Raw genomic sequence first — 27935 nt, 5'->3', positions numbered from 1 at the left:
GAGTCAACAGTTGGATATATTTACAGGCCGCTCGGGTCCGCCGTGACGGTTTTAGAGTCATTCGCAGAAAGTCTACTGTTATTAGGGCGAAAATACTCAGACCATGCAATATTAGCTGGAAGTGACTTTGATCTACCGATTATAGACGGGGGTCTATTGATTCACAGTCGGGGGTAGACAGTCTTGCAAAGTTCTTTTGAACACGTTTTCCGAAAACTGTCCATAGGAGCTCGTTTGTCAGCCTACACACAATGGAAATATTTTAGACCCCGTAGCTAGAAACAGACCTGGCCTAATCGACGAGGTTAGTATAGAGACACGGATTAGTGACCGTGATGTCATCACAGCGACTTTGGCTACCTATGTTAATGAAGCAAGCAAGAAGGCTAGGAGAGTATTTCTGTCAGAAAGGGCAGATAAACAGCTGTTAACATCCCACTTAGACAATGAATGGACGTCATTTTGTTTCAGCACGGTGGAGGTAGAGGAATTATGGACAGAGTTTAAAAGGACTGTTAATCATACTCTGGGGAAGTATGTGCCAAGTGCGTGGACCAAGGACGGAAAAGACGCACCGTGGTTTAGCAACAAAATTCGTAAAATGCTGAGAAAGCAGAGGCTGTTGCACTCTTGGTTCAAAAGAGAACGTGCAAATGATGACAGACAATTCGTGAGTATGTAAAAAGATAGATGTGCGTAGCTTACAAAAACTACCTCCGTCATATCTTAGCCATAGGTCTTGCCGAGATCCCGAGAAAATTCTGGTCCTATGTAAAATCACTAAGCAGGTCTAAGGCTTTTGTTCAGTCACTCTTTTTCCAGTCTAGTGTGGCAATAGACGATAGCAAGTGTAAAACAGAAGTTTTAAATTTCACATTTAAGAAATAGTTCACGCAGGAGAATGGTAAAAATATACCGTCGTTTAACCATCGCACAGATTCCCGAATGAACGTCATAATAAGGGCGCTGGTGTAGAGAAACAATTGAAAGAGTTTCAAGCAAATAACTCTCTAGGTCCTGAAGGAATCTCAGTTCGGTTTCACAAAGAGTACTCTACATCATTGGCGAATCTCTCTTCCTACGCGAAGTCCGAAGTTACTGGAAAAAAGCGCAGGTGATTCCTCTACATAAGAAAGGTTAAAGAACGGACCCGCAAAATTACTGACCAATATCGTTAGCATCGGTTTACTGCAGAATCCTTGAACATATTCTCAGTTCGAATATAATAAATTTCCTTGAGAGAGAAAAGATTTTCTCCACAAATTAGCACGGTTTTATAAAGCATCAGTCGTGCGAAACCCAGCTTACCCTTTTCTCACATGAGAACCTACCAATCATGAATGAAGGGCAACGGGCAAATTCCATATTCTTAAATTTCCATAAAGCATTTGGCACGCTGCAACACTGCCGACTTTTAACGAAGGTAAAACCGTACGGAAAAGGTTTCTAGGTATGTGAATGGCTCGAAGACTTTATAACTAACATAACCCAGTATGTTGTCCTCGATGGCGAGAGTTCTTCATGTACAGGGCTATTGTCAAGAGTGCCCGAGAGAACTGTGCTTGGACCGCTGTTATTTCCCATACAGGGTGGTCCATTGACAGTGACCGGGCCAAAATTCTCACGAAATAAGCATCAAACGAAAAAACTACAAGGAATGAAACTCGTCTAGCTTGAAGGGGGAAATCAGATGGCGCTATGGTTGGCCCGCTAGATGGCGCTGCCATAGGTCAAACGGATATTTTTTTAAATAGGAACCCCCATTTTTATTACATATTCGTGTAGTACGTAAAGAAATACGAATGTTTTAGTTGGACCACTTTTTTCGCTTTGTGATAGATGGCGCTGTAATAGTTACAAACATGTAAGTTCGTGGTATCACGTAACATTCCGCCAGTGCAGACGGTATTTTCTTCGTGATACATTACCCGTGTTAAAATGGACCGTTTACCAATTGCGGAAAAGGTCGATATCGTGTTGATGTATGGCTATTGTGATCAAAATGCCCAACGGGCTTGTGCTACGTATGCTGCTCGGTATCCTGAACGACATCATCCACGTATCCGGATCGTTCGCCGGATAGTTACGTTATTTAAGGAAACAGGAAGTGTTCAGCCACATGTGAAACGTCAACCACGACCTGCAACAAATGATGATGCCCAAGTAGGTGTTTAAGCTGCTGTCGCGGCTAATCCGCACATCAGTAGCAGACAAATTGCGCGAGAATCGGGAATCTCAAAAACGTCGGTGCTGAGAATGCTACAACATCGATTGCACCCGTATCATATTTCTATGCACCAGGAATTGCATGGCGACGACTCTGAACGTCGTTTACAGTTCTGCCACTGGGCACAAGAGAAATTATGGGACGATGACAGATTTTTAGCACGCGTTCTATTTAGCGACGAAGCGTCATTCACTAACAGCGGTAACGTAAACCGGCATAATATGCACTATTGGGCCACGGAAAATCCACGATGGCTGCGACAAGTGGAACATCAGCGACCTTGTCGGGTTAATGTATGGTGCGGCACTACGGGAGGAAGGATAATTGGCCCCCATTTTATCGATGGCAATCTAAATGGTGCAATGTATGCTGATTTCCTACGTAATGTTCTACCGATGTTACTACAATATGTTTCACTGCATGACAGAATGGCGATGTACTTCCAACATGACGGCTGTCCGGCACATAGCTCGCGTGCAGTTCAATAGCATATCTCATGACAGGTGGATTGGTTGTCGAAGCACGATACCATAGCCCACACCTTCACCGGATCTGACATCCCCGGATTTCTTTCTGTGGGGAAAGTTGAAGGATATTTGCTATCGTGATCCAACGACAACGCCTGACAACATGCGTCAGCGCATTGTCAATGCATGTGCGAACATTACTAAAGGCGAACTACTCGCTGTTGAGAGGAATGTCGTTACACGTATTGTCAAATGCATTGAAGTTGACGGACATCATTTTGAGCATTTATTGCATTAATGTGGTATTTACAGGTAATCACCCTGTAACAGCATGCGTTCTCAGAAATGATAAGTTCACAAAGGTACATGAATCACATTGGAACAACCGAAATAAAACGTTCAAACGTACCTACGTTCTGTATTTTAATTTAAAAAACCTACTTGTTACCAACTGTTCGTCTAAAATTGTGAGCCATATGTTTGTGACTATTACAGCGCCATCTATCACAAAGCGAAAAAAGTGGTCCAACTAAAACATTCATATTTCTTTACGTACTACACGAATATGTAACAAAAATGGGGGTTCCTATTCAAGAAAACGCAGTTTATTTCCGTTTGACCTATGGCAGCGCCATCTAGCGGGCCAATCATAGCGCCATCTGTTTTCCCCCTTCAAGTTAGACAAGTTTCGTTGTTTGTAGTTTTTTCATTTGACGCTTATTTCGTGAGATATTTGGCCTGGTCGCGATCAATGGACCACCCTGTATACATAAATGTTCTGGCGGACAGGGTATGCAGCAATCTGCGGCTGTTTAATGATGATCATGAGGTACATGTCGTTAAGAAACTGTGGGAGGATACAAGATCACTTGCCGCGGTGGTCTCGCGGTTCTACATCTAGAGGGTTGGATCCCCTCCTTCGAAAGCGTCAGATTGCAAAGCCTGGGCTACTCTCAGGGTGGAATCTCCGTCTTCGAAGATTGTGTGTGTCTGTCTGTCTGCCCGCTGCTGTCGCTGTTCGTTCGTTCGTTCGTTCGTTCGTCCGTCCGTCCGTCCGTCCGCCTGCTGGCTGTCCATCGCCGTCGTCGTAACCGCTGCCGCTGCCGCCGCCGCCGCCGCCGCCGCCGCCTGCTGTTCGTCCGCCTGTTCGCCGCCGACGCCGACGCCGACGCCGCCTGCTGTTCGCCGCTGCCCATCGCCGACGCCGACGCCGACGCCGACGCCGACGCCGCCTGCTGCACGTCCGTCTGTCCGTCGCCGTTCGTCTGCAATGAGTACTCCCACCTCCACCGTCATCTACACCTCCCCCTCCCCCTCTCCCACAGTCACTTCCTGGAGTGCCGCCTCTGGCCTCCCTCCTTCCACCTCCCCTTCCCTTCCTCCACTTACCCACCCCCCTATCTCCTCCCCTGCTCTATACCCACACCTCTACACCCTTCCTCCAGCCTCCACACCCTCAACAGCTCCCACTACTACCCCCGCCCTCACGTACGCCTCTGTTGCCGCCTCTGCTGCCGCCCCTCAGGTGGTTGGCTTCCCCTCTCTCACCGACCCCGTCGCTTCGTCTTCTGCATCTCCCGCACGCATCACGTTGCGCCGAGCCACCATCGCCACCACTGAACCAGCTGCTTCTCCCGGTGCCTCCACTACGCCACAGGGATCTGCCACCCGCCACCTCCCTCTCCTCCCCGTCCCTCTCCCCTCCTCCCAGCCTCCAGTCTCCAAAAAACCCCAAAAGCGCGTCCTTACCGACTCTGCTCCCGCCACTTCCCACAAAAAATCAACGCCACCTCCCCCTCCCCCTGCCGTCACCATGGACACCACCCCTCCTCCTGCCACCCCTACCTTGGCCCCCACCCTCCACACCTTTGTCCTGTCCACTCCCGATCCTAAGTTCCTCGACGCTCGTACCCTCACCAAGGAAATACGAAAGTACTTACCTGGTGCTCCCATCTCCCAACTCATTCCCCGCAGGGACTCAGTCCTTATCAAGTACCCATCCCCATCATTTCACACAGACCTCCTGCGAAAACTCCCACGAGTTATGTTTGGCCCCCACGCCTCTCTGACACCCTTCCTTTCCGCTTCCACTCCTCGTCAGCCCCAGCCTCCCCGTCGCCCCCCCACCTACACCGCTGTGATCACCAAGCTCAGCCCGGTGATCACAGAGGATGAAGTGTTGGTAGAATTGAACTCCCACCCGGACTTGGAAATCCACTCTGCTCGCCGTATCCACAATGCCTCTGGTCCCACCTACCTCATGCGGGTATTCTCAGAGTCCGCCCCGTCCATAGACCATCTCCTCACCCAGGGTGCCCTGATATACCACCGTCGCCACCCTGTTGAATCCTCCAAATCCCCTCCCCAATCCTACCGTTGCCAACGGTGCCTGATGTACAATGACCACCTGACTCCCAACTGCAAAAACCCCCCCACCTGTCCCCATTGCAAGGCCTCCCACTTTCACAAGAACTGCCCCAACCTCGCTGCTCCTCCTTCCTGTAATACCTGCAATGGCCCCCATCCCACATACTCCCACAAGTGTAAAGCTAAACCCCCTCCAGCCACCCCTGAACTTACAGTCCCAGTTCGTCCCGTCGATCCTCCTGTCCATCCTAACAATTCCCTCCGTCCACCCCCCACGGCCGAGGACATCATCCGGTTCATTACCGTTGTACTCCAAAACATTCACCCTTTTCAGCGCCCGCACACCTTCCAACAAATATCCCTTGCTGCTCGCTCTGTGTTCCACCTGAACACCTTCGCCACTTACTCCCACAACCAAGCCCACTTCACCTTCACCCGCCTCGACACCCTAGTTTAAGTCTCTTCCCTTCCCTCTCTTCCCCCCGTCCTTCCCGTCATGGCGCGGCACGAGTCTCGCATCCTCTTCCAGAACATTCGCTCCTTCCGCTCCAACAAATACCTCCTCATGCACACCCTCTCCCACCACCAGGTCGACACCTTCCTCTTGAATGAAACCTTTCTCCAGCCCCACCATTCTGTCCGCTCCTCCCCCTATATCCTCCACCGCACTGATGCTCCTGGTCCTCGTGCGCAGGGTGGAGTCGCGATTGGCCACCTTAAGCATATCCCCGTCCGGCCACAACCTCTCCTCAATGACCCCACTGAACACCTTATCCTTAGCGTCTTCTTCCCCTCCCTCACCATTACCTGTGCCACCATCTATGTCCGCTCCACTGCTCCTCTTCCTTATGACTTCATCTCACACATTGATCACACCTTCTCCACCTATGTGATTGCCGCCGACCTCAACGTCCATAGCCGCACTCCTGCTGCCCTTCGGCGGTGGCATCAGTTCCTCTCCACAATCCAGGGTGACCTTGTTCCCATTCCCCAGCACACCCGACCCGAAAGTAACACCACCCCCGATGTTGTCATTGCCTCCGCCAACCTCCTTGGGCGTATCACTGTCGCCGTCCTTGACCCCACAGGTAGCGATCACCTCCCTGTCCTTCTCACCATAACGTCTGCAAACCGCCCCCCTCCAGCTCCGCAACCTGCACCCCCTCCCAAGGTCGTCCATGACTATCGCCGTGCCAACTGGGCTGCCTACCGGGACTCCATCTCCACCCAGGTCGAAAGCCACCCTCTTACCTATCGCCATCCTGACGACATCATCCGCGCCTCGTCCTTCCTTCAGACGGTAATTACTGACGCCGTGGAGGCCCATGTTCCTACTAAAACCATCCACCCACACCGTCCCACTCTCCCTCCGCGGGCTGTCCTCCTCCTCCGTGAATCCCGCCGCCTCTATCGCTCCTTCCTCCGCACTCGTGACAGGGATACACTCCAACGCCACCGGCAAATACAGCGACACGTACGGAACCTTATTACAGCAACGAAACGCCGGGACTGGCGCCAGACCTGCACACGACTCAATGCCACCCTCCCTATCAACTCCTCCAAGTACTGGTCTGCCTTCCATCGTCTTACTGGTTCCCTTTCCGCTCCCCACTACCCCCTTCTCCATAACGATCGCCCCCTTCCAGACAACCTCAGTAAGGCCAACCACTTCGCTTCCCACCTTTCCGAGGTCTTCTCCATCCCCGATGATCCCCACTTTGATTATTCTCTTTTCCCCACCGTCATGGAACGTGCTGATACCTCAGTCGCTCCACTTGCTCCTAGTCTCCAGTACTTGGGGCAGTTGCCCCCCTCGGACGTCAACACTCCCATCACAGCACAAGACATTAAACTTCTCCTCCAGTCCAAACGCAACACGGCCCCTGGTCACGACTGTGTCACCTACCGTCACCTTCGAGAAAGCCCCTATTCCTTCCTAACTGTCCTCGCCCATCTCTATAATGTCATCCTCTCTACTGGCTTCTACCCTGACCTGTGGAAGACCTCCCGCATCCTCCTCTTCCTCAAACCCAACAAACCCCCTTCTGCCGCCTCTTCCTATCGTCCCATCTGCCTCACCTCCGTCTTCAGTAAGGTCCTTGAATCCATCCTCTCCCACCGTATCCATCGGCACCTTGCTCAACACCACCTCCTCCCCCTTACCCAGTGTGGCTTCCGACCCTCCTTCTCTGCTGATGACCAACTCCTCAACCTTGTTCACCTTCTGTCCCTCCAGCTCAACTCCCGTCGCTCCGCCATTTTTGTTTCCCTTGACCTCCAAAATGCCTATGACCGTGTATGGCATCCCGGTCTCCTCTTTAAACTCCAAACCTACGCCCTGCCTATCAATTTTGTCCGTCTGGTCGCTTCCTTCCTCTCGCACCGTCCTTCCTATGTCGCCCTCCACAACACCAACTCCCGTATCTTTTATCCCACGGCTGGCGTCCCCCAGGGTTCTGTCCTCTCCCCTCTCCTTTATCTCTTGTATACAGCTGATATGCCCAAGCCACCCCCACCAGTTCACCTTCTCCAATATGCTGATGACACCGCCTTCCTGGCTCTCTATCCTACCCTTCAAAGGTCTCAACGTACCCTCCAAACCCACCTTAACCAGTTCACCACTTGGTGTAACCAGTGGCTCCTCCGTCTCAACCCCTCCAAAACCCAGGCAATCATCATAGGCCGTACCACTCGCTCCTTTCGCCTCCAAGATTTCTACCTCACCCTTTATGGTCGTCCTATCCAACTCACCCCCACCCTGAAATACCTTGGCCTCACCCTTGACCGACACCTCACCTGGACCCCTCATCTCCTGACCATCCAGCAGAAAGCCCATTCCCGCCTCCGCCTGCTGAAACTCCTGTCCGGCCGGACATGGGGATTGCATCCTTCTACCATCCTCCACACCTACAAATCCCTCATCCGTCCTATCCTCTGTTATGCCAGCGTCGCCTGGATCTCCGCCCCCACCCGCTTTTACAAGGCTCTCCAAATCCTTGAACGCCATGCGCTCCGCCTTGCCTTCCGTATCCGCCTTCCTTCCCCCACACGGCTCCTGTATGAACTGATCCCCTTCCCCCACCTCCTCTTGTTCCTCCAACATCTCCGCATCCTTTACATTGTTCGCAGGGTTGATCCCCCCCACCCTCTGGTTTCCTCCTTCCTCTCCACCCCCTGCCCGTTGCCGCGCCTCTATCGCTGTATCCCTCCCTCTCTCCACCTCCACACCCTCCATCTCCTTCATCAGGGCAATTTCCAACGCCTCCCCCTCCCGGATGACGAACTTCGCCGTGACATATACCCTTCCTTCCAACTATAACCCGGCCTTGTTCCCCCCCCCCCCTCCCCAGGGCCCCCTTCTCCTCTTTCCTCCTTCTCCCAGAGCGGATTTTCCTCCATCCCCCCCTCCCCTGAGACCCTGCACCCCATACTTGCCTCTCTCCTTCCCACATCCCTCCCTACCTGGCCCTCTTCCGAGCGCCCCCAATTTCCCCTCCCCCATCTCTTCCCCTCCCTCCCTTCTTCAGGTCTCCCTCATCTCCTTGAACCTGGCAGATCCTCTGTATTGATCAACATCAGTGTGCCACGTCAGTGTTGTGTTTCGTGCTTTTCTCGTGTGCGTCAAGAGGTGTGATTTTAATTGTGTGCTGCCTTGAGGTTCGCCGTCAGTGCTACGCTGTGTGCTATGCCAGCCGTCAACACCTTTATGCTCCAGTCATACTGTGCCTTGTGTTCTTTTAATCGTCGCAGTGTGTGGCTTTTTGTGTGTGCTACTTTTAAACAGTTTTTTATCTCCATTTTACAGTCACCCCGTTTTTTGTATATTGCCTTCCATGATGTTCTCCCTTTTTATATCTATGTTCGCCTTCTTCTCTCCTTTGCTGTTTTTAAATGTCTTCTATTGTTTTGTTCTATGTCTTTCGGCTGAAGAGCAGCGCATATGCTGCTGCCAGCACGCCCCGATAGGGGAATTGAAATACAATAAAGAAAAAAAAAAAAAAAAGAAAAAAAATCGCGGTTCTAGGCGCTCAGTCCGGAACCGCGCGACTGCTACGGTCGCGGGTTCGAATCCTGCCTCGGGCATGGATGTGTGTGATGTCCTTAGGTTAATTAGGTTTAAGTAGTTCTAAGTTCTAGGGGACTGATGACCACAGATGTTAAGTCCCATAGTGTTCAGAGCCATTTGAACCATTTTTGAACAAGATCACTTAGACAAAATTTGTAGTTGGTGTGACGAATGGAAGGTAGCTCTAAATGTAGAAAATGTAAGTTAATGCAAATGAGTTGGGGAAACAAATCCATAATGTTCGAATACAGTATTAGTAATGTGCTGCTTGACACAGTCACGTCGATTGAATATACAGCCGTAACATTGCGAAGCAATGTGAAATGGAATGAGCATGTAAGAACTGTAGAAGGGAATGCGAAAGGTCGACTTCAGTTTATTGTTTAGACTTTAAGGAAAGCTTGCTTCATCTGTAAGCCCCGCCATACAGGTTCCGGTATACCTGTACAGGTAAACCGGAGCGTGTGTGCCGGCCGCTGCAGGCCAAACTGTACAGGCGTAGCGACCTGCGCAGGCGACCGGAGAAGAATCAAAATTGAGTTCTTTCTACCTGCGTAGGCGTGTTGACCCGAGCGTGTGCGTGAGTCACTCCGGCATGCCTGTACAGGTTTTTGATTAGCTGGGCTAGCTCCCTGAGTAGAGAGTGTCGTTGACTTTGTATTTACGTATTAAACAGTGTTAGCTAGTGACTAAACGCACAGTAGTGCTCAACGCTTGTCACCAACTTATCAAATCGAAGACGGAACCAAGTGACAGAAGAGTTTATCGAAATGTATAGGTTGGAACCTTGTCTGTGGCAGGTGAAAAGTAAAGAGTACCACGACCGTGAAAAGAGAGATGCAGCCTATGAAAGACTTGTTATTGAACTGAAGGAGATAGAACGCGATGCTAAAACGCAATCTGTAGTTAAAAAATAAATAATTTAAGAAGTAATGTACGTAAAGAGAAGAAGAAACGTGACGTGACAATGAAATACGGAGCTTCAACAGACAACGTCTACACATCGAAATTGTGCTACTTTGATTTGTTCGATTTTCTTGGCGATGCTGCTGGTGGGTCTGTGTCAAACCTGGATGACGGGGATGGATGTGAGATCGATGAAATAAGTACTCAGATTATTTATAATACTCATATAATTTAATTTAACTAAACTACATTTTTATTTACAAATGGAAAGATTTTATTTAGAGTCCACATGTTTTATTAATTAATACAAAGTGTATGAATCATTAACTTACTAAGGCCAAACTTCTTCTTTTAGTCTACTTTTTGTTTCGAAGAACCCTATTGTCTTGCCACAGAACTTCCCCTTCATTCATGAAGTATGAAGTGAACCCGTTTCTAAGCTGTTTAGCAGCAGACGTTATGTTCTCGTGGTTCAGACTTTTCAGTGCGATCATATTTGATTCCGAGGTATCCAAACCTGTAATGGCAGGAGTTCCATCGTACGTCTCCTGATAGGTACTGTTTGGAGGAGCGTAAAAGCTTCGATATTGATCCATCAAAAAATTATGCAATCCACAATTTGCCATCACCACTTTTACTATGTTCTCTGGTTCCAAATTGATTTGAGTATGGAATCTACGAGATGTAAATGTTCCAAAACAATTTTCGACAACGTGTCTTGCTCATTAAATGCGGTAGCTGTTTACTAGCTGACTCTCGTTGCGCTTGTCGAAAAGGCTTCATAATATAAAGTGTAAGAGGAAAGGCGTCATCAACCACAAATACGTAAGAGACACTTTCGAAATTTTCTGTAACATTGCATGGCTTTGGAAGTTCGAGCTCATTACTCTCTAACTTTTCATAAAATTCAGTATTCTGAAGAACGTCCCCATCAGAAACACGTCCATTAGTTCCAAAATCCAGTAACAGGAACCGATAGATAGCATAGACTGTTGCAAGAAGTACCATACTGTGTCTGCTTTAGTAGCTGAAATTCAAATGGTTCAAATGGCTCTGAGCACTATGGGACTTAACATCTGTGGTCATCAGTCCCCTAGAACTTAAAACTACTGAAACCTAACTAACCTAAGGACATCACACACATCCATGCCCGAGGCAGGATTCGAACCTGCGACCGTAGCGGTCGCGCGGTTCCGGACTGAGCGCCTAGAACCGCTAGACCACCGCGGCCGGCAGCTGAAGTAAAAAGATCCGGAATTCGCTGGGGGAACTATGTCTATATGTTTAGCATCCATGGCACCAAGACAATGTGGGAAATTCCATCTGTCTTCAAATGTTTTAGCAATAACTTCCCATTTCTCAGCGGATTCAGGAAACTGAAGGAACAGCAAATTAATAATATTTTTCACACTGTGGATGTATAGCGATGATAATTGCAACAGGATTTATAAATTTACTTTTACAAGCAAAATAAAAATGATTTTTAAAGTAACACAAAACAAATGCTTGTTCAAAAAGTTGGATTACAAAAAAATAAGAAATAGATTTTTAAACTACTACAGTAAAACTAGCTTTTTAGAAGGTTTGTATTATTTTTATCCTGATTTAAACAATGAAATCATGGTAAATGTCTTTTAGGGTCTAATAACATGCTTCCTTCATGATGGAATCGAGGATGCTGCCCCCCAGACATCCAGCAGTGAAGAACCCTCAGAGAAAAACGAGAGTCATCAAAATACCAAAGAACTCCCGATATCACAACCAAATTTGGCAAAAAAAAAAGGAAAAGTGTGGAACTGACTAATGATATCCGACTATCAGTGATAGATCATTTTAAAAAGCCTTCGCCCCAAGATGACAGGTATGACCTATTCGGATAATCTATTGCAATGGGAATGAGGACTCTGGAAAAACGCCATCACCTAAAGAACCAATGACCTCCTATATGAAACTGAAATAGGAATGCTTAACGTGGCAACGAGTTCATACAGCCCCGAATATCTTAGCAGTCCCAGTTCAAGTGCGAGCTCACCCCAGTCCTACCGCAGCTGCTTCATATGATCAGTTTACACAACAAACAGCACCTGCAGGATTTGTAGCTAATCAAGAACTTCCACTTGCCCACTCAGCAGCTACTTACTTAGCTACCTTTAATAATATTAGAATTTTGAGGCATTTTTAATTTTTGCATGGTCTTAATTGATGATTTCTAAAAAATTTTCAATTATTTTTCTAATTTCATGTATTATTCATTATTCTGCCTGAGTTAAAATTTTGTATTTGATTTGTAAAAAGAGTTGCTAAGAATAAACAATTTTTTTTAAAAAATGTGTGTTTTATTTTACATACGGGAGAATACACTCCTTTCAGAACATTGTAGATGGCATCACATGTCTCGGGAATTATTTTCCAAGAGCTTGGGGTGATATTATAGTAGGATATTTAAGACATTCATACGATCGACCCGTTACAAGGAACCTCAGAGTAGCTGACAGTCTTTCATGGGCAGAAATAGAGGTTCTCGTAACTGTATTTTACCTTTGTTTTAAAGGAGTCACAAGCGACAATAGTTTTTGGTAGACGTCTTCATTCATCCGCAAATAATCAAGTAGTCTGAAGGATCTGAACATAACTCTCTTACTAATCTCGTATGAGTGTATTCATGTCTCTTTGTAAGCCACTCTTTACACCAAGTTGTTCGTTTTTGCGTCCTTTTATACTTCATGGCCACTAAAAAACCGACTAACGCGATCGCATAGCTTCTTGTCTGCTCACCATTTCTCGACTGACTGAACTAAAATCTTCCGGTTTACCGGAGCGTGTGTGTGCTCCACCCTGCACAGGTATACCTTTCAAGCGAAGATTAGAACGTGTCTGATAGAGAATTTTTACAATCAATGTTTATTATCAGTTTAACTTAATATGGTATTTCAGAGCCAACCCCCTTCAAAAACAAGGGATAGTTCGGCGAGAAATGGGGGGATGCACGTTCAGAACTACTGGGGAGAGAGCAAAATAAACAAGTCGATCGGCGACCAGGTTGGAGTGGATTATGTAATAATGACTGTGGATGGACACGGAGCCAGGTGAATGGTTGATAGATCTCTTTATTGATTTCCAAGGCATAAGAAAAGGCCAAGAAGACGACCTAGTGAAATTTGGATATATTCTGTTAGAATGTTTGCAGGAGGAGCATGGGTGTAGACCTTAATGCATGCAGAAGTGTAGAAGTGGCCTTTCTCCAGCAGTGAGTGTCATATGGCCGAAAGAGAACCAAGAGCTGACATTATTTCCACGAGCAAATAAAATGACGAAATAGTTTTGAATGCTTTCTAACAGCATCAGCAGTCACTCCGTCAATAACCAAATACGGTGCAAGGCCAGAATGAGGGGCTGCACCTTTACTCCGGATTTGCCGTACAGTGAATCGTTGTACTGACAATGGATGGAAGGCCTCATCCAGAAATATCAGCCTCCGAAAACCCATGCACCCTCCCTCCCCCCTCCCCCCCCCCCCCCCCCCCCCCCCGCTCCTAGCTAGGAAAGCCATCAACATCAAACTGTATTAAGGATTACTGCTCTTGTTCTCTGTTTCTCTGCGGCAGAGCATGCACGCTTTACGTGGTTCAACTCGACACATAAAAAAATCGGATATTCACTTCCCTGAAGAAAACGTTAAGAGCAGATACACTGCGTTTGAAACCAGTACTCAATTAAAAACTTCCCATTGTGGCTGGTATCACAACCCTACAAATCCTGCGTGAGATTGATGAAAGGCATGAAACAGCAGAGGTAGACCTTCATTACACATCCATTCCTTGAACTTAAACCTCAACCTACGCAAACAGGCCCCAATTTCAGGAAACATTTCCTCCATATCTACAGTGACATGAAAAAGAAGAAGAAATTACTACAAGAATACGCTGAGACCTGCAGCGTTTAAAATAAGCCTCGCTGAGTGTATGAATGCTTCTAGATCTCTGTAGTGTAGTCGGGAAAACCGACAGCATGACAGTAAACGAATGGAAGCACAGTCTACCCCATATACATATGAATGTAATCTTTTCCATGCCAGTGGACGCTTCAAGGCGTAATTCAAGCAAGTCAAGATGAAATACCGCTTAGTGCGGTTTTGGGCAGGGTCTCTTTGAGCTAGTTTCTTCAGACGCAAGATTTATTTTATACTTCTAAATTTATATATTTTATCTTTTGCAATGTTCATCACTTTTATACATAATAATCATGCCAGTAAATCGCAGCTTGCTATTCGTTTTATCTAAAATTAAGCTTACGTGACATTTTTGTTTTATATACGCATATATTGTTGTTCCTGGCTATTTGTATCACGTGAATAGTTGCCAGTTGCTAACACAGTTTAATTCTTTAGAGTTCTAAACGTCTGGCTAACTGCTAGTCTTTGCATTAGTCAGATATTCTAACAACCTGTAATTGAACATTATGTAACATTTGTCGTATAACAGTTAATTACAGATAACAGTGTTGTCTGGTAATAGTCTAAGATTGCTACTAAAATAATCAGTAATGTAGTTAAGGTATATCATGAACAGTAGTGGTCCTATCACCACATTAGATAATTCCCCTTGAAGTTCATTTTTGAATGTAATTCCTCCTTTTTGATGGTAGTCATATGTGCGTGACATCAGAAGTTTCTTGCTACTGTTAGGCTACTTCGCTAGAACGCTCAAAGAATGGAACATTGCGGAGATTTGATGATGATTTTGGCAGCCTTATAGTGATATTCCGTGGGCCCCATGGTGACTCTGGAAGATCGCAGTACTGGACAGGATTATGTGAACATTTTGACTGATCAGGTCCATGCCATGGTACAATATTTGTTCCCGAATGGTCATGCTGGATTCCAGGACGACAGAGTCCCCGTTCGCACAACTGTCATTGCCCAGGTTTGGTTTTATGAGCACGAGGATAAACTGTCGCATCTCCGCCGGCCACCAAAGGCACCAGATGTCAATATTATCCAGTTTTTGTAGTCTGCTTTGGAGAGAAAGAAGCGTGATCGCTATTCACCGGTATCACCGTTTCCTATTTTGGAGAAAGAATGATATCAGATTGCCTTCAAAACCATACTTTTTTTTTTTTTTTTTTTTTTTTTTTTTTTTTTTTTTTTTTTTGTTTGCGAAGTACGCACGTCTGTGGTATTTACGTCAAGTTCTTCTTCTATCAAACATGGGAGGCTGAAGCGCGTAGTCAAAGACATCAGAAGCGGCTATAGTCTCGTTCTTCAACGTGAATTCGCACACGGATAACACAGCCACCTTTAAAATGAATGGAGTCTTCCGCATCCGTCTGACGTCTCCTAGCAGGAAGATATTAGTCTCAGCCACATACACACTATCTGTTCAAAAGTAGACAGACACCCCTATCTAATGCGGCATCGATCACTCGGCGACACTAGAGGTGGACCCGCCAGTATAAAAGTAGAGAAAGTAGAGAAGCAGTAATAGCAAAACGCGTCGCTCAGGAGGGCTCAGTGACTTAAAACGTGGACTAGTCGTTGGTCGTTACCTGAGCAGCAAGACCATCAGGGAGATTGCAGTCCTCCTAAAACTGCCCAAGATGACGGTTGGTGATGTCATTGTGAAGCGGAAATGCGGAGGAATAACCATAGCTAAACCAAGACAGGGCTGACTTCATGTACCGAAGTATAGGGGCCGTCGAGCATTGCGGGGGATCGTTGTAAAAAATCACACGAAATAACTGGAAGGAATTACTTAATTACTTGTGACTATCAGCAGCCATCCAGCATAATGACTGTGCACAGGGAGTTATTAGTAATGGGGTCAAATCGTCGAGTAGCACCCGGTAAGCAACAAGTGAGATAGTGAAGAGAACAACGCCACTGAACAGTGGATGACTACGAACGAGTGATTTGCTGTGATGAATCTTTCTATGGCCTGTGGCAGTCAGATGGAAGGATTTGGGATTGGCGAACGCCTGGAGAAGATCACCTACCATCATATGTAGTGCCAATAATGAAGTACGGAAGAAGCAGTGTTACGACATACGGGTATTTTTCGTGGTTAGCGTGTGGTCCCCTTATTGCGCTTAAGAAAAGTCTAAATGTGGACTGATACACACACATTTGAATGATATATACCCATTTTGCAGCACTGTGCGATAGGGGAACAGTTGGCAGACGCTGACTGTATCAGCAAGATAATGCGCCCTGTAGTAAAGCAGCATCTGTGAGGCAATGGTTTGTGGACAGTAACATTCCTGAAATTGAATCCTGACCTAAATCTAATGGAACGCCTTTAGGATGATTTAGGATGTCTAATTCGGTCCAGACTCCTGTGTCCAACATCACTACCTTCTCTCGTTTCGGCTTTTGAGAATGAATGGATTGCCTTTCCTCCACATACATTCGGGCACTTCACTGAACGTGCCTCTGTAGAGTTCAAGCCATAATACAGGCGAAAGGTAGATACACCCTACATTAATGACTGTTCAAAAAATGGTTCAAATGGCTCTGAGCACTATGGGACTCAACTTCTGAGGTCATTAGCCCCCTAGAACTTAGAACTAGTTAAACCTAACTAACCTAAGGACATCACACACATCCATGCCCGAGGCAGGATTCGAACCTGCGACCGTAGCGGTCTCGCCGTTCCAGACTGAAGCGCCTAGAACCGCACGGCCACTTCGGCCGGCTAATGACTGTTAATAGGCGTTCAGATACAATTGATTAGATAATGGAAATAGTGAGACTCATTCCCAATGATTGACGTGATTGTCGCTGGGCTTATTTAGTATTCGTAGGTACTGTATTGAGACGAAAGTATTATGAATATCAAGAAGCACTAACTCAGTTTTATGGTCTCTACCCACAGTATTTTGGACGTGACGTCGTAGACACGCAAGTTAGAACACATATTGTGTTCTAACATTATGAATTACCTCGAAGGTTCAAATGGCTCTGAGCACAATGGGACTTAACTTCTGAGGTCATCAGTCTACCTCGAAGGGAACGGTCAACTGACACACAGTCAACATGGGATTAGAAAACATCGTTCCTGTGAAACAGAACTAGCTCTTTATTCACATGAAGTGCTGAGTGCTATTGTCAAGGGATTTCAGATCGATTCCGTATTCCTGGATTTCCGGAAGGCTTTTGACATTGTACCACACAGGCGGCTCGTAGTAAAATTGCGTCCTTATGGAATATCGTCTCAGTTATGTGACTGGATTTGCGATTTCCTGTCAGAGAGGTCACAGTTCGTAGTAATTGACGGAAAGTCATCGAATATAACAGAAGTGATTTCAGGCGTTCCCCAAGGTAGTCTTATAGGCCCTTTGCTGTTCCTTATCTATATAAACGATTTGGGAGACAATCTGAGCAGTCGTCTTCGGTTGTTTGCTGATGACGCTGTCGTTTATCGAACAATAAAGTAATCAGAAGATCAAAACAAACTGCAAAACGATTTAGAAAAAAATATCTGAATGGTGCGAAAAGTGGCAGATGACTCTAAATAACAAAAAGTGTGAGGTCATCCACATGAGTGCGAAAAGAAACTCGTTAAATTTCGGTTACACGATAAATCAGTCTAATCTAAAAGCCGTAAACTCAACTAAATACCTAGGTATTACAATTACGAACAAATTAAATTGGAAAGACCACATAGAAAATGTTGTGAGGAAGGCTAACCAAGGCTGCGTTTTATTGGCAGGACACTTAGAAAATGTAACAGACCTACTAAGGAGACTGCCTACACTACGCTTGTCCGTCCGCTTTTTGAATACTGCTGCGCGGTGTGGGATCCTTACCAGATAGGATTGACGGAGTACATCGAAAAAGTTCAAAGAAAGGCAGCACGTTTTTTATTATAGCGAAATATGGGAGAGAGTGTCAGAAATGATAAAGGCTTTGGGCTGGAAATCATTAAAAGAAAGGCGTTTTTCGTTGCGACGGGATCTTCTCACGAAATTCACATCACCAACTTTCTCCTCCGAATGCGAAAATATTTTGTTGACACCGACCTACATAGGGCGGAACGATCACCACGATAAAATAAGGGAAATCATAGCTCATACGGAGAGATATAGGTGTTCATTCTTTCCGCGCGCTACACTAGATTGGGATAATAGAGAATTATGAAGGTGGTTCGATGAACCCTCTGCCAGACACTCAAATGTGATTTGCAGAGTATCCATGTAGATGTAGATGTAGATGTTTAATTTCCTAAGATCTGTTCTTTCAAAATTCATATGGTTTTCAATGGACTCGTACGTTTTGTTCTAACCAGGAAAGTACTTGGGCTCGAACAAACACAAATACACCAAAATCGTGTGAGAAATAATGTAAAGGTCTCTTATTGCACTAGTGATACTCCCGCATCTGCAAAACTCTGCAGTCGTCCGTCAGAGGGATCTGCGTATGCCATGCCGCATTGCACACTGACCTGCCGGTACGCCAGTCCGGACCAGTAGGGACGGTGCAGTGTGCCTCTGAAGTTGCGTTTTGTGACATGATTTGAGTACTGAAGCGTAAGATGGCTCGGCGATTGGTAATCAATGCTGCTAATGTATTGCGATTGGTTGAGATGAAGTTACGAAGAACCTTTCTTCGTGAAGATGGTATTGGTGTAGAAGACGAATCATTCGCATGTTTTCTTGGTATCTATTATAGTGCAAAAATATGAGCGTAAGTTAGAAACAGATACTGTTGTAATACTAACACATAATGATGATGATAGGCGTTTGACGACAACACACTGGAGAACATGTACGATGATTACTACGTAAGAGGTTTCGACACATACGACAAGCTTCTGAAAAGATACCCTAAACTGAAGTCTAAAAGCAATATTAAAAACATACTGGATTACGTGGCAAAGAAAAGAGAAGGAAATACAGTTTTCAAAGGAAATCGTACACTGCTGTTCAAGACCATCAAGGAGCGTGTAATGGCGAAATTCGATGAAGCGCGAGAATGCGGTTCCGCCGTTCATTATTGGCATTTACAACATTGGGCAATGGACGTAGCCAGAAATCTCGGGTGTACAAACTTTACAGCTTCACTAGGATTTATTACTAATTTGAAAAAGGAGTTTAGGATAACATTACGCCGTATCACTATGCTCCAAGCACGAAAAGATAAGGATGACGAAGAAGAACTGATTGAAAGAGCTCAAACGTTTGTTGCTGACGTCAATGAGCATATCACGAGAGAAAACATCGATATTAGTTCTGTATGGAACTGTGATAAAGAGTCAGTTCAACTATGAACTTTCTTGTGACAGAACACTATCCATGAAAGGGGAGAGAAACACTGTCGCGACGTTGCAAGCAGTTAACTGTACATCACATAGTTACACGATCGATGTTGCTATATCAGTGGACGGACGATTGGTAGACAAACTCTATATTTGCTTCCAAGAATCCAGTGGAAAGTTTGGACCCCGCGTGTCAAGAGAAAGGGAAACGCGGTGCCCTCCAAATATCGTCAGCGATGCAAGTGTAAGTAGGAAGATGACGAAACAACATCTGAAGTCGTTTTTTCTGTCAGTTTTGAATCCACATTTGTCGAGAAAGTCATTAGTACTTTGTGACTCCTGGTCTGGACATAAGTATGAACAAGTACTACTGGAAGCATCTGGCGGAAAACATGTAGATTTAAAAATCATTCCGCCTAAAACTACAAAATATGCACAACCTATGGATGTGTATTTCTTCAGGCAATATAAAATATATGCCAAGAGAATAACAGACTTCATTAAACTACGTTCCAGTAATATACAGCCGAAGTTGCACGACAGATTCTTTATCACGAATATGCATTCTGTCATTTACAATCAGTTATCTGCGGGAGCATACAGATGCTTCGTTATGCGTGGCAGAACGCTGGCTACGATGTTGGTGAACCAGCGAACAACTTCAAAAGTTTCATGGACGTGGCGTTCAACACTGATATTATAGAATGTGCAAACACGCCATGCGATCAACTTGCATTTCTTCACTGTGCGTTTTGCAGTCATTCGTATTGCTCGGAGCATTTTATTGACATTCCGCATTTACATTTATAGGTAAGATTGCTGCATTGCGTATGGCGTCTACAATTACATCTACAGTGATATCTAGAGCATGACTGCAGAGTTTTGCAGAAAAACGACACCCACCAGCACATTCAGAGGTACATAATGATCCTGTAACCAAACGTTCATACAGATCTGTTTGTTCGAGCCCAAGTACTTTCGTGGTAAGTAGAGGTGTATGTTTCAACTCAGAATGTGATGTAGCATTGTATGGCTCTCGGGATGGTAATAAGAAATGGCTTCAGCTGGTCAGTTAATGGTGAGCTCCGTTGCCTCACGCTAGGCGTGGTAGCTGGTGTGGCGTGTGCGTCCTCGCGCTATGGCTGGTGGCAGTTGCTACAGCACACAATGGGAGCGCGCCTGCTCTAAATTCCAGGCATGGGGCGAGGCGCGGCTTTCTCCCGGCTGGCTCGCCGCCACTACGGTTTTGGTTTCGTTGGCGCAACACGCTGCCCCTGCTTTCTGTCATCCGCACAGCCCACTGCTGCCGGCGTCTTCGTACCGCGTGCAACTTACCGGAAGAGTCGTCTTTATCCTGTAGTTGACAAAGGCTACATAAAACATTTTCGGCGTCACACAGAAGTGGCGTTCACATCAATGAAATTTTGGGACATGTGATACCGCGAGGAGAACCAGACAGAGGTCTAAAAGACCTAAGTCGAAACAAGGCCACTGGAATAGGCGACATTCCCTCAGAACTATCGATATCGTGAGAAAGCTAGCCATGACGTACCTTTTCCACCCGATATGCATACCTTCAAACTTCAAGAAAAGTTCGCTGATTCTAATTCCAAAAGAGACAGGTGCCGGCAGGTGTGAATACAGCCGAACTATCAGTTTAGTAAGTCACGGCTGCAAAATACCGACAAGAATTATGTATAGAAGGGAAAACTGCTAGAAACCGTCTTCAGGCAATATTACTGTGTTCCGCAGAAATGTAGGAACATGCATGGTAGTGCTGCCCTGTGACTTAACTTTGAAGATGAACTGAAGAAAATCGAACTTACCTTGATAGCATGTGTAGAATGTTTTTGACAGTGTTCACTGGATCATAGGATTTCAGATTCTAAAGGTAGCAGGGATGAAATTCTGGTGCGAAAGATTCTTTAAAACTGGCAACATTGACAAATTGCAGTTTTAAGATTCGGAGAACATATAGGGGAAGCAGCAGTTAAGAATGGAGTGAGACAGGGTTGTGGCCTACCCCCTTGATAGTCAATCTGCGAATTTAGCAAGCAATAAAAGAAAGCAATTTCAAATTTAGAACGAGAATTAAAGGAAAGGTAAAAAAAAAAAGACCTTGAGGTTCGCTGATGCTGTTCTAATTCTGTCAGGGATAGTAAAGCACTCGGAAGAAGAATGAACAGAACAGATAGTGTCTTGAAAAAATGTTGTAACATGAACATAAGTTAAATAAGAGTAATGAGATATGATCGAATTAAATCAGACGCTGCTGAGGGAATTAGATCAGGGAATGAGACAGTAAAAGTAGTAGATGAAGTTCGACATTTGGACATCAAAGTATCTAATGTTGGCCAAAGTAGACAGGATATAAAATGTAGACTGGCAATAATAGGAAAAACATTTCTGAAGAAGCGGAATTTATCAACATCTAATATAAATTTATGTGTTAGGTTCGCCTCCGTAGCAGAGTGGTCAGTGTGTCTGACTGATTCTGGAGGATCTGGTTTCGATTCCCTGCAATGCCAGGGACATTTCCTTCTCGTGATGACAACTGAAGAGCTGCTTGAGTGTGAAGTTGGGGCGCCAAGGTCTCGGAAGCTGACACCATGCCCCTCCATACTATTGGTAGAGGGTGTCACGGCGCTCGGTCGGTAGAGAATGACCCAACAGGGTCAGCAGGGAAGTGTTTTCTGAAGTAATTTGTCTGTAGTGTAGCCTTCTACGGGAATGAAACGTGGACGATAAGCAGTTGAGATATGAAGAGCACAGAAGCTTTCGAAATATGGTGCTACAACAGAATGCTGAAGATTACGTGGGTAGATCGAATAACTAATGAGGATGTACTGAATGAATTGATGAAAGAAGAAATTTATGGCTCTAATTAACTAAAAAGAGGAATCGCTTGATAGGACATATCCTCATGTATCGAGATATCGTCCATTTGCTGATTGAGGGAAGCGTTGGTATAAAAATCGTATAGGAAGACCAAGGCACGACTACAGAAAGCAGGATCAAATGGATGTATGTTGCAGCAATTATTCAGAGATCAACAGACCTGCACAGGGTAGACTAATGTGTAGAGGTGCATCAAACCAGTCTTCGGACTGAAGACCACAACTATAAAAACAACGTAAGTCACGTGTCAACATGATTTGAGAGATAGTTTTACTTTTACAACTTTTTTTACGGTTCCCATTTCGTGTATGAGTAATTTGAGGAAACGAATAAATAGAAATATTTTTCCAGCATAAGATTCTTTCCTTTGGATGCTTTATCGTCAACAGAATTTCATCCAGTTGGTAACGGTGTAGAAGGAACCAGTTGCTTCATTTTCAACAGTTAATACATTGACCTGTGAATTCATCTTGAAGATGAACTTCGTGATGAGCTTGAGAAAAATGGAAACGTTGATGAAAATGTCCAGAAAGGGCACAGTTTGGTACTGGGCGACTGGCGATTAAAGGTATGTGTAAATCTGACGACACAGGCACGTCAGAAGGAAGAATAAGATATAGTTTACATTTTGAGTAATTTTTGGGGAAAGAGTGTCGCTGCATTTTCTGGCTGCTGATCACAAACAAGTGAATAAATGAATTTCTTGCCAATATTTGAAAGTTTCGAAAGAAATGCTTATGCCAGCAATGAAACAGGACTCAAACTTGAGGATGGAAGCTGATGCCCCTGCACCAGAAATGGCGAAGTCAGTTTTAGTTGCCGGAGAATATGGGAAGAATTTTGTCAGATGTAAAACCACATCTTACTAATTATCTTACAAATGGAAAAACAGTAATTTACAATGACTTCATTTCTTTTCTTTCTGGGACAACTTACGAAAAAAATAAATAAAGCGGGAAGTGATCTGGATTCCAAAAGAAAGTAAGGAAAAAAAAACCAGGACAAAGCGCCTGCCCACAAAAGGATATGGGAAACAGCAATACTGAGCGATTTGTAGCACAAATTGTTGGATCATCTAGCCCGTTGTAGCAGATTTGGCACCCTCTGACTTCCATCGATCTAGACAAGTAACGAAATTTTCGTCTGGGAAAGATTTTTGGGAAAAGGTTAGGGCCGCAATAGATTGGTATTTTGAAGAAATTTCAGAATCGCACTTCAGGAATCAAGCATACTGACTAGAAAGGGTGAAATCAATTGTATGGGCCTAAAAGGCGACTGCTTCAAGAAACATATGCAGTTTTGACGTAAAAACTGCGGTCCTTCGCTGGCAAGCAGAGAAATTTTCACTTTGCCCTCACATATGGAGAACTTTGCACCTTGTCCTCGTATCTACACTGGTGTACAAAATTAAATCAACAAAGGGAAATTTTGCAAGGCTGCGTCTATTTTGCCTGAAAACAGTATAAACAGGTGACAGTAAAGTAGAAACAATGTAAAGAATATTGCAACATGCATAACGGTATAAAAAAATGTTCTCTGTTTTTTTCCTACCTAACGGATTTGCACACACACAATGGCAACTGGTTAATGTGCTCAGTGTGGAGTGTGATCACCTCTGGCACCAATACTGGCCTGACAACGACGGGACATGCTGTGAATGATTTCATCAGTTTCATTTTGAGGTAATAACACATATTCTTCCTGCAGAGCTGCTCACAAGTCTTGCAGAGTGGCTGGTGGATGCTTACGTGAAGCAACCCGTCTCCCTAGTGCATCCCAGACGTGCTCTATGGGATTAAAATCGGGAGAGCGAGCAGGCCATACCATGAGTGTAATATCTTCTGTTTCCAAAAAACATCAACATTGAGGGTTATCGTCCATCAGTACGAAGTCTGGGCCCACAGCACCTCGCAACAACCGCGCATGAGATCCCAAGATCTCCTCACAGCACCTGACAGCATTTAAATCTTGCTGATTCACCTGTACAATTTCATGAAGAGATGTTCGAGTAGTCAACATAATCTTTGCGCGCACCATTATGGATACTCCTCGATATCGGTCTCTTTCCGGAATTTTTGGGTTCAGAAATCGTGTTCCAATTGCCCTCCAGACGCAAATCCTTCGAGAATCACTCTCCAGACCAAATCGGTACTCACCTGTGAAAAGAACATTGACCCGCCGTACGACCGGCCAGGTGGCATGTTGACGGCTCCATTCTAAGCGTTCCCTTCTGTGAAGACACGCCAGAGGTAAACAGCCAGCAGGTCTCCAACAATAAAGCCACTCTGCTGAAACCTTCTGTACACCGTTTGCTTCGATAAATCACGTCCAGGGAATGTTGCGAGGTCAGATGCCACTTGCAGTGCAGTGATACCGTGTTGCCCTTTCAGCCAAGTAACGGTCCACTCTTTCGGATGTCAGACGTGGTCGGCCCTGTTCTGGTCTCCGGGATACAGTTTCGGTCTCTATAAACTGTAGCCTCATCCGAGAAACAACAGGACGATTCACATTAAGTCATCGGGCTACATTAGTTTGCGAATCACCTGCTTCCATTCTTCCTATGAGAGTCTGTAGGCGTCTTTTCTGTGCCACACTGCATCGTCTGTGACTGTGTATACAGTGATTGTGGATGTGAGACTACCATGAAAACATTACCGCGCTTCATAGGTGCCCTGACCTCATCGTTGACGTGGTTGTCCGTTGATCGGAATGCCACCTTCCGTGCAGAACACAATCGTAACGACATCTGTTGACAGTTCGTATGATTATATCGTGAATTAGACACAGGACTGGAAAATAGCAGTTGGATGCTTTAATTTTGGACACCAGTGTAGTAGGCTGACTTCTTTAACAATGTATGAAGATGGTATCTGTTCTTTCGGACATGTCCGATAGAACAGATACCATCGGTGACGTGCAGCTCTCTAGAATGAAATGATAATTAAATCAAGACCCTAAGCCGCCGACAGGCATTGATATACATCAACGAGGACAGTTGAAAATGTGTGCCCCGACCGGGACTCGAACCCCGGATCCCCTGCTCACATGGCAAACCCTCTATCCATCTGAGCCACCGAGGGCATAGACGATAGTGCGACTGCAGGGACTTATCCCTTGCACGCTCCCCGTGAGACCCACATTCCCAACTTAATGTCCACACACTACATTCGTAGTGCCCCTGCCCATTACCCCGCCCAGATACCATCTTTATATAGTTATGGCTAACCGACCATTGACCTTCTTCTCTGCGGATGCACACCTATTGCCCGAACTCTTACGGGACACGGAAAGATTGTCTGCCGTGAGTAATGAGTGTAATGGGCAGGGGCACTACGAATGTAGTGTGTGGACATTAAGTTTGGAATGTGGGTCTCAAGGGGGGGCGTGCGAGGAATAAGTCCCTGCCGTTGCACTATCATCAGTGCCCTCGGTGACTCAGATGGATAGCTGGCGCAGTAACTCAGCGCGTTCGGTCAGACCGTTGCGTGCTCTCTGTAATAAAAAAACTGAATTAAGGAATCAACGATGAACTTGAACGGATGTCTTGTGACGTCCGCAGAGACCAAATGCAAAGAACTGTACGGAAAAAAGAAGATGGATAGAGCGTCTGCCATGTAAGCAGGAGATCCCCAGTCGAGTCCCGCTTTCAACTGTACCCGTCGATGTATATCAACGCCTGTCGGCAGCGTAGGTTATTGATTTAATTATCATTTCATTTCTTTAACGATGTGTGAATTAAAGTCAGACAACACGAAGTTCGTGGTTATAGGTAACAACGGAAATAGCAGCTGGGTATACATTCAGCTTTCGTACTGATTGGGGGCTTTTAGCATGAGGTTTCCAGAACTCGAAAATGTGTAACTCGAAACAATTTCAACATCAATAGCGCAGACATTTGCATATATGCTGATCTAAAAACTTCCTCATAATTTGCATCTAGTGATACACACATAAAAAAATTTTTCATCACCCCAATTCCCAGAACGCCTGAAGATAGACGATGACTGTGGGTATTGTATCACAGACACAAACCCTTTCACTGTTCACAGATGTCACTACACCTGCCCAAAGATGTAAGCAACCATGCATGAGCAGCGCCTATTAGACGGAGGGGGTCCGACAGCCGATCAGTTCCAGCCATTCCACCACGAAGGAGGTACACGGCTCGTGTTGTCTCTAGTTCAACCATGCCTAATTGGTCAATACCGCGATTCGATCGTGTCCGCATTGTTACTTTGTGCGTCCGCAGCTCGTGGTTGTGCGGTAGCGTTCTCGCTTCCCACGCCCGAGTTCCCGGGTTCGATTCCCGTCGGGATCAGGGATTTTCTCTGCCTCGTGATGACTGGGTGTTGTGTGCTGTCCTTAGATTAGTTAGGTTTAAGTAGTTCTAAGTTTTAGAGGACTGATGACCATAGATGTTAAGTCCCATAGTGCTCAGAGCCACCACCACCTCATGTTACTTTGTGCCTGGAAGAGCTCTCAACAAGGGAAGTCCTCAGGTGTCATTGCAACCATGACACCATGCAGGGCGGTGCAGATCGGCCCAGCAATATGCCGAATGGACCGCTCAGGATGGGCATCACGTTCTCTTCACAGATGAGTGTTGCATACGCCTTCAACCAGACAATCGTCGGAGACGTGTTGGGAGGCAACCCGGTCAGGCTGAATGCCACAGACGCACTGTCCAGCGAGTGCAGCAAGGTGGAGGTTCCCTGCTGTTTGGGTTGGCATTATGTGGGGTCGACGTACGCCGCTGGTGGTCATGGAAGGCACCGTAACGGCTGTACAGTACGTGAATCCCATCCTCCGACCGATAGTGCAACCATATCGGCAGCATATTGGTGACGCATTCGGGTCTCGCGGCGCCGAAGAACTGGTGAGACGTCTATTCTGGTGGGATTTCTGATGAGTCGTCCTTTTAGTAGTAGGTAAGTGAACTTGCTGGGTGCTATCGTCATCTTTGCTCTGCAGCACCATGCTGTCAAAATTGACATGGCCCTTCCCACTTTTGGCTCCAAATCTTCGCGGCTACGACCACCAACCAGCAGGAGGAGGTCGCCTGCTTAGACTATGACCTCTAGCACATCATCACTACTCTTCAAGCTGTCCAGAAGAGGTTCCATGTTAACATCCCAAAAGAGTGGTCCCAGGACACAGCCCCATGGACACTCCTTTGTTATCCTTTTCCTGATTTTTCCGCTAGGGGACGATAGCCAGACCTCTCTTCCTTCACAATAGGTCCTAAGAAGGTCATATAGCGGCCCTGGACACTCCTTCTCCCGTAGGCAGGAGAAGAGTAAAGGCCACCACAGGTTGTCAAAGGCGCCACTGATATCCACCGTGATGCTGACTATGTACTTGTACATAGTCAGCACACGTTGTCAGTTTGTCTGCCAACAGCCTCTCAAAAAGTTTCCCCAGCAGGACATCAAGCAGATGACCCTATACGATTTTACCTCACTCGGGTCTTTGTCTGGACCTTTCTTTATCATGATCATTATACGACTTAGTGAGAGGCCCCACCAACTGGGGATTGGGGGTGGGGGGGGGGGGGGGAGTGAGGAATTGCACCACTTCCGCTATAATGGCATCTGGGCCAGGATCTTTGTACCTCCTTAGGATTTTCATTTGAGCAGCAACTTCCTCCTCCGAGAAGGGATAAACCAAGGTGTTATTCTCATATTCTTGCTGATCCTCCATCCTTATATGGCGTTGCTCATTAGTGCCATCCTCCTCGTCGTAATCAGACAATA

This window comes from Schistocerca americana, chromosome X (assembly GCF_021461395.2).
Source record: "Schistocerca americana isolate TAMUIC-IGC-003095 chromosome X, iqSchAmer2.1, whole genome shotgun sequence".
In the NCBI taxonomy this organism is placed as follows: domain Eukaryota; kingdom Metazoa; phylum Arthropoda; class Insecta; order Orthoptera; family Acrididae; genus Schistocerca; species Schistocerca americana.
Note: the sequence above shows the minus strand (reverse complement) of the source record.